Source organism: Schistocerca gregaria, unplaced genomic scaffold, assembly GCF_023897955.1.
Source record: "Schistocerca gregaria isolate iqSchGreg1 unplaced genomic scaffold, iqSchGreg1.2 ptg000445l, whole genome shotgun sequence".
Lineage (NCBI taxonomy): Eukaryota > Metazoa > Arthropoda > Insecta > Orthoptera > Acrididae > Schistocerca > Schistocerca gregaria.
In genome coordinates this window covers 813,534-822,117 of record NW_026061867.1, presented here as the reverse complement: position 1 = coordinate 822,117, position 8,584 = coordinate 813,534, and the positions used below count along the sequence as shown (strand labels likewise).

The 8,584-nt window shown below is 49.0% G+C and overlaps 15 non-coding genes across 15 annotated transcripts; all 15 read right to left on the bottom strand.

Moving 5' to 3' along the window:
* Positions 1-775: 775 nt before the first annotated feature.
* On the bottom strand, positions 776-857 carry Trnas-cga (transfer RNA serine (anticodon CGA)). Its single transcript has one exon. It is a non-coding gene; the product is annotated as a tRNA-Ser (tRNA).
* A 136-nt stretch (positions 858-993) lies between these two features.
* Positions 994-1,066, bottom strand: Trnak-uuu (transfer RNA lysine (anticodon UUU)). The gene has a single exon. It is a non-coding gene; the product is annotated as a tRNA-Lys (tRNA).
* Positions 1,067-1,602: 536 nt separating this feature from the next.
* On the bottom strand, positions 1,603-1,675 carry Trnaf-gaa (transfer RNA phenylalanine (anticodon GAA)). The gene has a single exon. It is a non-coding gene; the product is annotated as a tRNA-Phe (tRNA).
* Positions 1,676-2,259: 584 nt separating this feature from the next.
* Trnas-uga (transfer RNA serine (anticodon UGA)) lies at positions 2,260-2,343 on the bottom strand. Its single transcript has one exon. It is a non-coding gene; the product is annotated as a tRNA-Ser (tRNA).
* Positions 2,344-3,053: 710 nt separating this feature from the next.
* Positions 3,054-3,135, bottom strand: Trnas-cga (transfer RNA serine (anticodon CGA)). The gene has a single exon. It is a non-coding gene; the product is annotated as a tRNA-Ser (tRNA).
* A 138-nt stretch (positions 3,136-3,273) lies between these two features.
* Positions 3,274-3,346, bottom strand: Trnak-uuu (transfer RNA lysine (anticodon UUU)). Its single transcript has one exon. It is a non-coding gene; the product is annotated as a tRNA-Lys (tRNA).
* Positions 3,347-3,885: 539 nt separating this feature from the next.
* On the bottom strand, positions 3,886-3,958 carry Trnaf-gaa (transfer RNA phenylalanine (anticodon GAA)). The gene has a single exon. It is a non-coding gene; the product is annotated as a tRNA-Phe (tRNA).
* A 584-nt stretch (positions 3,959-4,542) lies between these two features.
* Trnas-uga (transfer RNA serine (anticodon UGA)) lies at positions 4,543-4,624 on the bottom strand. The gene has a single exon. It is a non-coding gene; the product is annotated as a tRNA-Ser (tRNA).
* Positions 4,625-5,332: 708 nt separating this feature from the next.
* On the bottom strand, positions 5,333-5,414 carry Trnas-cga (transfer RNA serine (anticodon CGA)). The gene has a single exon. It is a non-coding gene; the product is annotated as a tRNA-Ser (tRNA).
* A 137-nt stretch (positions 5,415-5,551) lies between these two features.
* Trnak-uuu (transfer RNA lysine (anticodon UUU)) lies at positions 5,552-5,624 on the bottom strand. Its single transcript has one exon. It is a non-coding gene; the product is annotated as a tRNA-Lys (tRNA).
* A 536-nt stretch (positions 5,625-6,160) lies between these two features.
* Trnaf-gaa (transfer RNA phenylalanine (anticodon GAA)) lies at positions 6,161-6,233 on the bottom strand. The gene has a single exon. It is a non-coding gene; the product is annotated as a tRNA-Phe (tRNA).
* Positions 6,234-6,817: 584 nt separating this feature from the next.
* Positions 6,818-6,899, bottom strand: Trnas-uga (transfer RNA serine (anticodon UGA)). Its single transcript has one exon. It is a non-coding gene; the product is annotated as a tRNA-Ser (tRNA).
* Positions 6,900-7,607: 708 nt separating this feature from the next.
* Positions 7,608-7,689, bottom strand: Trnas-cga (transfer RNA serine (anticodon CGA)). Its single transcript has one exon. It is a non-coding gene; the product is annotated as a tRNA-Ser (tRNA).
* A 137-nt stretch (positions 7,690-7,826) lies between these two features.
* Trnak-uuu (transfer RNA lysine (anticodon UUU)) lies at positions 7,827-7,899 on the bottom strand. The gene has a single exon. It is a non-coding gene; the product is annotated as a tRNA-Lys (tRNA).
* A 536-nt stretch (positions 7,900-8,435) lies between these two features.
* Trnaf-gaa (transfer RNA phenylalanine (anticodon GAA)) lies at positions 8,436-8,508 on the bottom strand. The gene has a single exon. It is a non-coding gene; the product is annotated as a tRNA-Phe (tRNA).
* Between the last annotated feature and the right edge of the window lie 76 nt (positions 8,509-8,584).

Sequence of the window (8,584 nt, the reverse complement as noted above, 5' to 3'; positions counted from 1 at the left end):
ACACACGCGAGACAGATGGAATCTGATTTCAAGTCAGACGCCTTAACCACTCGGCCACGACTGCCGGTAGCAGTAGCGTCTTCCGACACGTGAAAGTGCACCTTTAGAAGCAATCCAATGGCAGAAAGCGGCGTGGCCTCACTCTTTTCTGTAGTGTTTCCATTGCCAGCACATTAGCCCGTTACGAAAGTGTATTAATTTTCTCCTAGACATGGCGTTGAACCCAACACCCTTTGGTTGAAAATCAAACGCTCTACCGACTGAGCTATCGTACAGCTGTGTGGCATGCGAGTGATTCGCATGACGTAATTACTGGCTTATGGCTCCAATGGCGACTTCACCGACTTCCCACTGACGCACCGCTGACGCTAGTTTTCTGTCGTCTTAAGTGGTCGACATACTTGCAAGTAGCTGCGAGATCTTAAGAAAAGAAACGCTGCACCATTGCTTTTTCCGCACTCGAATGACCGAATTGCGATTCTTAAAAAAGAGAGAAATGAATGTTGGCTCTGTCCAACGCTTCCAAGCACGTCTGTGTACTCACGAACTCGGCGTCGACGCGAGAAAATGACGGGAGCGCACTCGTGGGCCTGCGACGGCTTTCTGCAGTCCCAGCGTCAGTGAGAGGAGAACCGGTAGCCACAGTAAGCAGCAGCCGTCGCGACACTCAGTATTGTTAAACGGAAATTTTTCGTCTTGTTGAAGATGGCGCCATCGGTTTGCAACCGCGTTCACGTGTGTGAAAAATATTTGCTCCTCTTTACGCAAAATCGCACGCAGCCGGTAGGATTCGAACCTACGCTCCCAGAGGGAATCTGATTTCGAGTCAGACGCCTTAACCACTCGGCCACGACTGCCCGTAGGTCGAAGTTCTCCGACACATGCAACTTCTACGGTTTAAAGCTATGTGGCATCAGAAACGGCGTAGCTGCATTCTTTTCCGTAGTGTTTCCACCGCTACCAGAGGAATCGCTACCAAAGTATTAAAATTTCCGCCCGAACAGGGACTTGAACCCTGGACCCTTAGGTTAAAAGCCTAATGCTCTACCGACTGAGCTATCCGGGCTCACACGACAGTAGAGAACATCCCACGATGCACAGCTGTACATTGACTCATGTCCTTCACAGCTGTGCTATCGCTGCATGGAGCTGTTACTAATTAAACGTCGCCTGAATGCTGTCTACAAACGTGTCGCGCTAAGCTCGTAGCAGACTATCGAAGAATGCTGACACACGATGCAAAAACAAACCGCAGCAGTCGTTAGGTCTCATACGTTGGAGTAGAGGATTTACGTGTTTTGTCGACACTCACTGAGTAATTGGAAATTTCACAAGCATTTCGAATGCAATGCTTCCCACGTTTTCGCTCATTTCACGGTTCCGTTGGAGACGTTCTTCACCTCCTGACACAAAAAAAGGAACGCAGTCGGTAGGACTTTTCGTATTTTCTTACTTCTCAGGGAGTTGCCTACTGTGTTCCTCTTACGGCAAGCACTAGACAACCTGAACAGTTACAGGATAGAGTCATTTTTGTTATCGGCTGTACCTACATCATCACAGACTCGGAGCAATTCCATTGGCATCAGCTTCAAAACATACGCTTGCCGAAACCCGGGATCGAACCAGGGACCTTTAGATCTTCAGTCTAACGCTCTCCCAACTGAGCTATTTCGGCTCACACCTAAGTCCGCAGATTTGCGCGTCTTCGTTAACCTCTGAATCGCCGCCAATTTCACAGTCATCTTCGTCTGATAAGACATAGGGACGCTGAAAGGCGAGCAGCAGATGCAGTGAAGTACCACACACATTTCTTCTGATTCCATCATCGTAAGAAGCAAACATGTCGACTCGATTCATGTAATATTGACTTCGCTTTCTCTAGAAAACCTATGCTATATCGATGCCACGTGCAACTCGTGTGCAGAGAACGAGACACAAGAAGGAGTGAGCCTCTCTACCATGTGAGAGGCAGTATCTAGCAGATACACACGCTAAAACATTTGACTTGCGTTAGCTCATAAATTGCTACACGTAACTGTCTGCAAGCTAAAATGGACACATCTGCACTGCCCAGAGAGGCGACACTTGCACTCACACCTGGTGGACGGCAGTGTGACGAGGCGATGAGCTGTGGCTTCTGGGTGCCACTGTAGCGCTGCAGCCAATAATACTGCACATTGCCGGCGACCCACGTGTTTAGTAGTGACGCAACTGCTAGAATGCAGCTGAACGCCCATCTTTTGAGAGCTACAAAATTTCCGCGAGTCGGCAGGACTCGAACCTACGCTCCCAGAGGGAATCTGATTTCAAGTCAGACGCCTTAACCACTCGGCCACGACCTGCCGGTAGCAGTAGCGTCTTCCGACACGTGAAAGTGCACCTTTAGAAGCAATCCAATGGCAGAGAAGCGGCGTGGCCTCACTCTTTTCTGTAGTGTTTCCATTGCCAGCACATTAGCCGTTACGAAAGTGTATTAATTTTCGCCTAGACATGGCGTTGAACCCAACACCCTTTGGTTGAAAATCAAACGCTCTACCGACTGAGCTATCGTACAGCTGTGTGGCATGCGAGTGATTCGCATGACGTAATTACTGGCTTATGGCTCCAATGGCGACTTCACCGACTTCCCACTGACGCACCGCTGACGCTAGTTTTCTGTCGTCTTAAGTGGTCGACATACTTGCAAGTAGCTGCGAGATCTTAAGAAAAGAAACGCTGCACCATTGCTTTTTCCGCACTCGAATGACCGAATTGCGATTCTTAAAAAAGAGAGAAATGAATGTTGGCTCTGTCCAACGCTTCCAAGCACGTCTGTGTACTCACGAACTCGGCGTCGACGCGAGAAAATGACGGGAGCGCACTCGTGGGCCTGCGACGGCTTTCTGCATAGTCCAGCGTCAGTGAGAGGAGAACCGGTAGCCACAGTAAGCAGCAGCCGTCGCGACACTCAGTATTGTTAAACGGAAATTTTCGTCTTGTTGAAGATGGCGCCATCGGTTTGCAACCGCGTTCACGTGTGTGAAAATATTTGCTCCTCTTTACGCAAAATCGCACGCAGCCGGTAGGATTCGAACCTACGCTCCCAGAGGGAATCTGATTTCGAGTCAGACGCCTTAACCACTCGGCCACGACTGCCCGTAGGTCGAAGTTCTCCGACACATGCAACTTCCTACGGTTTAAAGCTATGTGGCATCAGAAAACGGCGTAGCTGCATTCTTTTCCGTAGTGTTTCCACCGCTACCAGAGGAATCGCTACCAAAGTATTAAAATTTCCGCCCGAACAGGGACTTGAACCCTGGACCCTTAGGTTAAAAGCCTAATGCTCTACCGACTGAGCTATCCGGGCTCACACGACAGTAGAGAACATCCCACGATGCACAGCTGTACATTGACTCATGTCCTTCACAGCTGTGCTATCGCTGCATGGAGCTGTTACTAATTAAACGTCGCCTGAATGCTGTCTACAAACGTGGTCGCGCTAAGCTCGTAGCAGACTATCGAAGAATGCTGACACACGATGCAAAAACAAACCGCAGCAGTCGTTAGGTCTCATACGTTGGAGTAGAGGATTTACGTGTTTTGTCGACACTCACTGAGTAATTGGAAATTTCACAAGCATTTCGAATGCAATGCTTCCCACGTTTTCGCTCATTTCACGGTTCCGTTGGAGGACGTTCTTCACCTACCTGACACAAAAAAAGGAACGCAGTCGGTAGGACTTTTCGTATTTTCTTACTTCTCAGGGAGTTGCCTACTGTGTTCCTCTTACGGCAAGCACTAGACAACCTGAACAGTTACAGGATAGAGTCATTTTTGTTATCGGCTGTACCTACATCATCACAGACTCGGAGCAATTCCATTGGCATCAGCTTCAAAACATACGCTTGCCGAAACCCGGGATCGAACCAGGGACCTTTAGATCTTCAGTCTAACGCTCTCCCAACTGAGCTATTTCGGCTCACACCTAAGTCCGCAGATTTGCGCGTCTTCGTTAACCTCTGAATCGCCGCCAATTTCACAGTCATCTTCGTCTGATAAGACATAGGGACGCTGAAAGGCGAGCAGCAGATGCAGTGAAGTACCACACACATTTCTTCTGATTCCATCATCGTAAGAAGCAAACATGTCGACTCGATTCATGTAATATTGACTTCGCTTTCTCTAGAAAACCTATGCTATATCGATGCCACGTGCAACTCGTGTGCAGAGAACGAGACACAAGAAGGAGTGAGCCTCTCTACCATGTGAGAGGCAGTATCTAGCAGATACACACGCTAAAACATTTGACTTGCGTTAGCTCATAAATTGCTACACGTAACTGTCTGCAAGCTAAAATGGACACATCTGCACTGCCCAGAGAGGCGACACTTGCACTCACACCTGGTGGACGGCAGTGTGACGAGGCGATGAGCTGTGGCTTCTGGGTGCCACTGTAGCGCTGCAGCCAATAATACTGCACATTGCCGGCGACCCACGTGTTTAGTAGTGACGCAACTGCTAGAATGCAGCTGAACGCCCATCTTTTGAGAGCTACAAAATTTCCGCAGTCGGCAGGACTCGAACCTACGCTCCCAGAGGGAATCTGATTTCAAGTCAGACGCCTTAACCACTCGGCCACGACTGCCGGTAGCAGTAGCGTCTTCCGACACGTGAAAGTGCACCTTTAGAAGCAATCCAATGGCAGAAAGCGGCGTGGCCTCACTCTTTTCTGTAGTGTTTCCATTGCCAGCACATTAGCCGTTACGAAAGTGTATTAATTTTCGCCTAGACATGGCGTTGAACCCAACACCCTTTGGTTGAAAATCAAACGCTCTACCGACTGAGCTATCGTACAGCTGTGTGGCATGCGAGTGATTCGCATGACGTAATTACTGGCTTATGGCTCCAATGGCGACTTCACCGACTTCCCACTGACGCACCGCTGACGCTAGTTTTCTGTCGTCTTAAGTGGTCGACATACTTGCAAGTAGCTGCGAGATCTTAAGAAAAGAAACGCTGCACCATTGCTTTTTCCGCACTCGAATGACCGAATTGCGATTCTTAAAAAAGAGAGAAATGAATGTTGGCTCTGTCCAACGCTTCCAAGCACGTCTGTGTACTCACGAACTCGGCGTCGACGCGAGAAAATGACGGGAGCGCACTCGTGGGCCTGCGACGGCTTTCTGCAGTCCCAGCGTCAGTGAGAGGAGAACCGGTAGCCACAGTAAGCAGCAGCCGTCGCGACACTCAGTATTGTTAAACGGAAATTTTCGTCTTGTTGAAGATGGCGCCATCGGTTTGCAACCGCGTTCACGTGTGTGAAAATATTTGCTCCTCTTTACGCAAAATCGCACGCAGCCGGTAGGATTCGAACCTACGCTCCCAGAGGGAATCTGATTTCGAGTCAGACGCCTTAACCACTCGGCCACGACTGCCCGTAGGTCGAAGTTCTCCGACACATGCAACTTCTACGGTTTAAAGCTATGTGGCATCAGAAAACGGCGTAGCTGCATTCTTTTCCGTAGTGTTTCCACCGCTACCAGAGGAATCGCTACCAAAGTATTAAAATTTCCGCCCGAACAGGGACTTGAACCCTGGACCCTTAGGTTAAAAGCCTAATGCTCTACCGACTGAGCTATCCGGGCTCACACGACAGTAGAGAACATCCCACGATGCACAGCTGTACATTGACTCATGTCCTTCACAGCTGTGCTATCGCTGCATGGAGCTGTTACTAATTAAACGTCGCCTGAATGCTGTCTACAAACGTGTCGCGCTAAGCTCGTAGCAGACTATCGAAGAATGCTGACACACGATGCAAAAACAAACCGCAGCAGTCGTTAGGTCTCATACGTTGGAGTAGAGGATTTACGTGTTTTGTCGACACTCACTGAGTAATTGGAAATTTCACAAGCATTTCGAATGCAATGCTTCCCACGTTTTCGCTCATTTCACGGTTCCGTTGGAGACGTTCTTCACCTCCTGACACAAAAAAAGGAACGCAGTCGGTAGGACTTTTCGTATTTTCTTACTTCTCAGGGAGTTGCCTACTGTGTTCCTCTTACGGCAAGCACTAGACAACCTGAACAGTTACAGGATAGAGTCATTTTTGTTATCGGCTGTACCTACATCATCACAGACTCGGAGCAATTCCATTGGCATCAGCTTCAAAACATACGCTTGCCGAAACCCGGGATCGAACCAGGGACCTTTAGATCTTCAGTCTAACGCTCTCCCAACTGAGCTATTTCGGCTCACACCTAAGTCCGCAGATTTGCGCGTCTTCGTTAACCTCTGAATCGCCGCCAATTTCACAGTCATCTTCGTCTGATAAGACATAGGGACGCTGAAAGGCGAGCAGCAGATGCAGTGAAGTACCACACACATTTCTTCTGATTCCATCATCGTAAGAAGCAAACATGTCGACTCGATTCATGTAATATTGACTTCGCTTTCTCTAGAAAACCTATGCTATATCGATGCCACGTGCAACTCGTGTGCAGAGAACGAGACACAAGAAGGAGTGAGCCTCTCTACCATGTGAGAGGCAGTATCTAGCAGATACACACGCTAAAACATTTGACTTGCGTTAGCTCATAAATTGCTACACGTAACTGTCTGCAAGCTAAAATGGACACATCTGCACTGCCCAGAGAGGCGACACTTGCACTCACACCTGGTGGACGGCAGTGTGACGAGGCGATGAGCTGTGGCTTCTGGGTGCCACTGTAGCGCTGCAGCCAATAATACTGCACATTGCCGGCGACCCACGTGTTTAGTAGTGACGCAACTGCTAGAATGCAGCTGAACGCCCATCTTTTGAGAGCTACAAAATTTCCGCAGTCGGCAGGACTCGAACCTACGCTCCCAGAGGGAATCTGATTTCAAGTCAGACGCCTTAACCACTCGGCCACGACTGCCGGTAGCAGTAGCGTCTTCCGACACGTGAAAGTGCACCTTTAGAAGCAATCCAATGGCAGAAAGCGGCGTGGCCTCACTCTTTTCTGTAGTGTTTCCATTGCCAGCACATTAGCCGTTACGAAAGTGTATTAATTTTCTCCTAGACATGGCGTTGAACCCAACACCCTTTGGTTGAAAATCAAACGCTCTACCGACTGAGCTATCGTACAGCTGTGTGGCATGCGAGTGATTCGCATGACGTAATTACTGGCTTATGGCTCCAATGGCGACTTCACCGACTTCCCACTGACGCACCGCTGACGCTAGTTTTCTGTCGTCTTAAGTGGTCGACATACTTGCAAGTAGCTGCGAGATCTTAAGAAAAGAAACGCTGCACCATTGCTTTTTCCGCACTCGAATGACCGAATTGCGATTCTTAAAAAAGAGAGAAATGAATGTTGGCTCTGTCCAACGCTTCCAAGCACGTCTGTGTACTCACGAACTCGGCGTCGACGCGAGAAAATGACGGGAGCGCACTCGTGGGCCTGCGACGGCTTTCTGCAGTCCCAGCGTCAGTGAGAGGAGAACCGGTAGCCACAGTAAGCAGCAGCCGTCGCGACACTCAGTATTGTTAAACGGAAATTTTCGTCTTGTTGAAGATGGCGCCATCGGTTTGCAACCGCGTTCACGTGTGTGAAAATATTTGCTCCTCTTTACGCAAAATCGCACGCAGCCGGTAGGATTCGAACCTACGCTCCCAGAGGGAATCTGATTTCGAGTCAGACGCCTTAACCACTCGGCCACGACTGCCCGTAGGTCGAAGTTCTCCGACACATGCAACTTCTACGGTTTAAAGCTATGTGGCATCAGAAAACGGCGTAGCTGCATTCTTTTCCGTAGTGTTTCCACCGCTACCAGAGGAATCGCTACCAAAGTATTAAAATTTCCGCCCGAACAGGGACTTGAACCCTGGACCCTTAGGTTAAAAGCCTAATGCTCTACCGACTGAGCTATCCGGGCTCACACGACAGTAGAGAACATCCCACGATGCACAGCTGTACATTGACTCATGTCCTTCACAGCTGTGCTATCGCTGCATGGAGCTGTTACTAATTAAACGTCGCCTGAATGCTGTCTACAAACGTGTCGCGCTAAGCTCGTAGCAGACTATCGAAGAATGCTGACACACGATGCAAAAACAAACCGCAGCAGTCGTTAGGTCTCATACGTTGGAGTAGAGGATTTACGTGTTTTGTCGACACTCACTGAGTAATTGGAAATTTCACAAGCATTTCGAATGCAATGCTTCCCACGTTTTCGCTCATTTCACGGTTCCGTTGGAGACGTTCTTCACCTCCTGACACAAAAAAAGGAACGCAGTCGGTAGGACTTTTCGTATTTTCTTACTTCTCAGGGAGTTGCCTACTGTGTTCCTCTTACGGCAAGCACTAGACAACCTGAACAGTTACAGGATAGAGTCATTTTTGTTATCGGCTGTACCTACATCATCACAGACTCGGAGCAATTCCATTGGCATCAGCTTCAAAACATACGCTTGCCGAAACCCGGGATCGAACCAGGGACCTTTAGATCTTCAGTCTAACGCTCTCCCAACTGAGCTATTTCGGCTCACACCTAAGTCCGCAGATTTGCGCGTCTTCGTTAACCTCTGAATCGCCGCCAATTTCACAGTCATCTTCGTCTG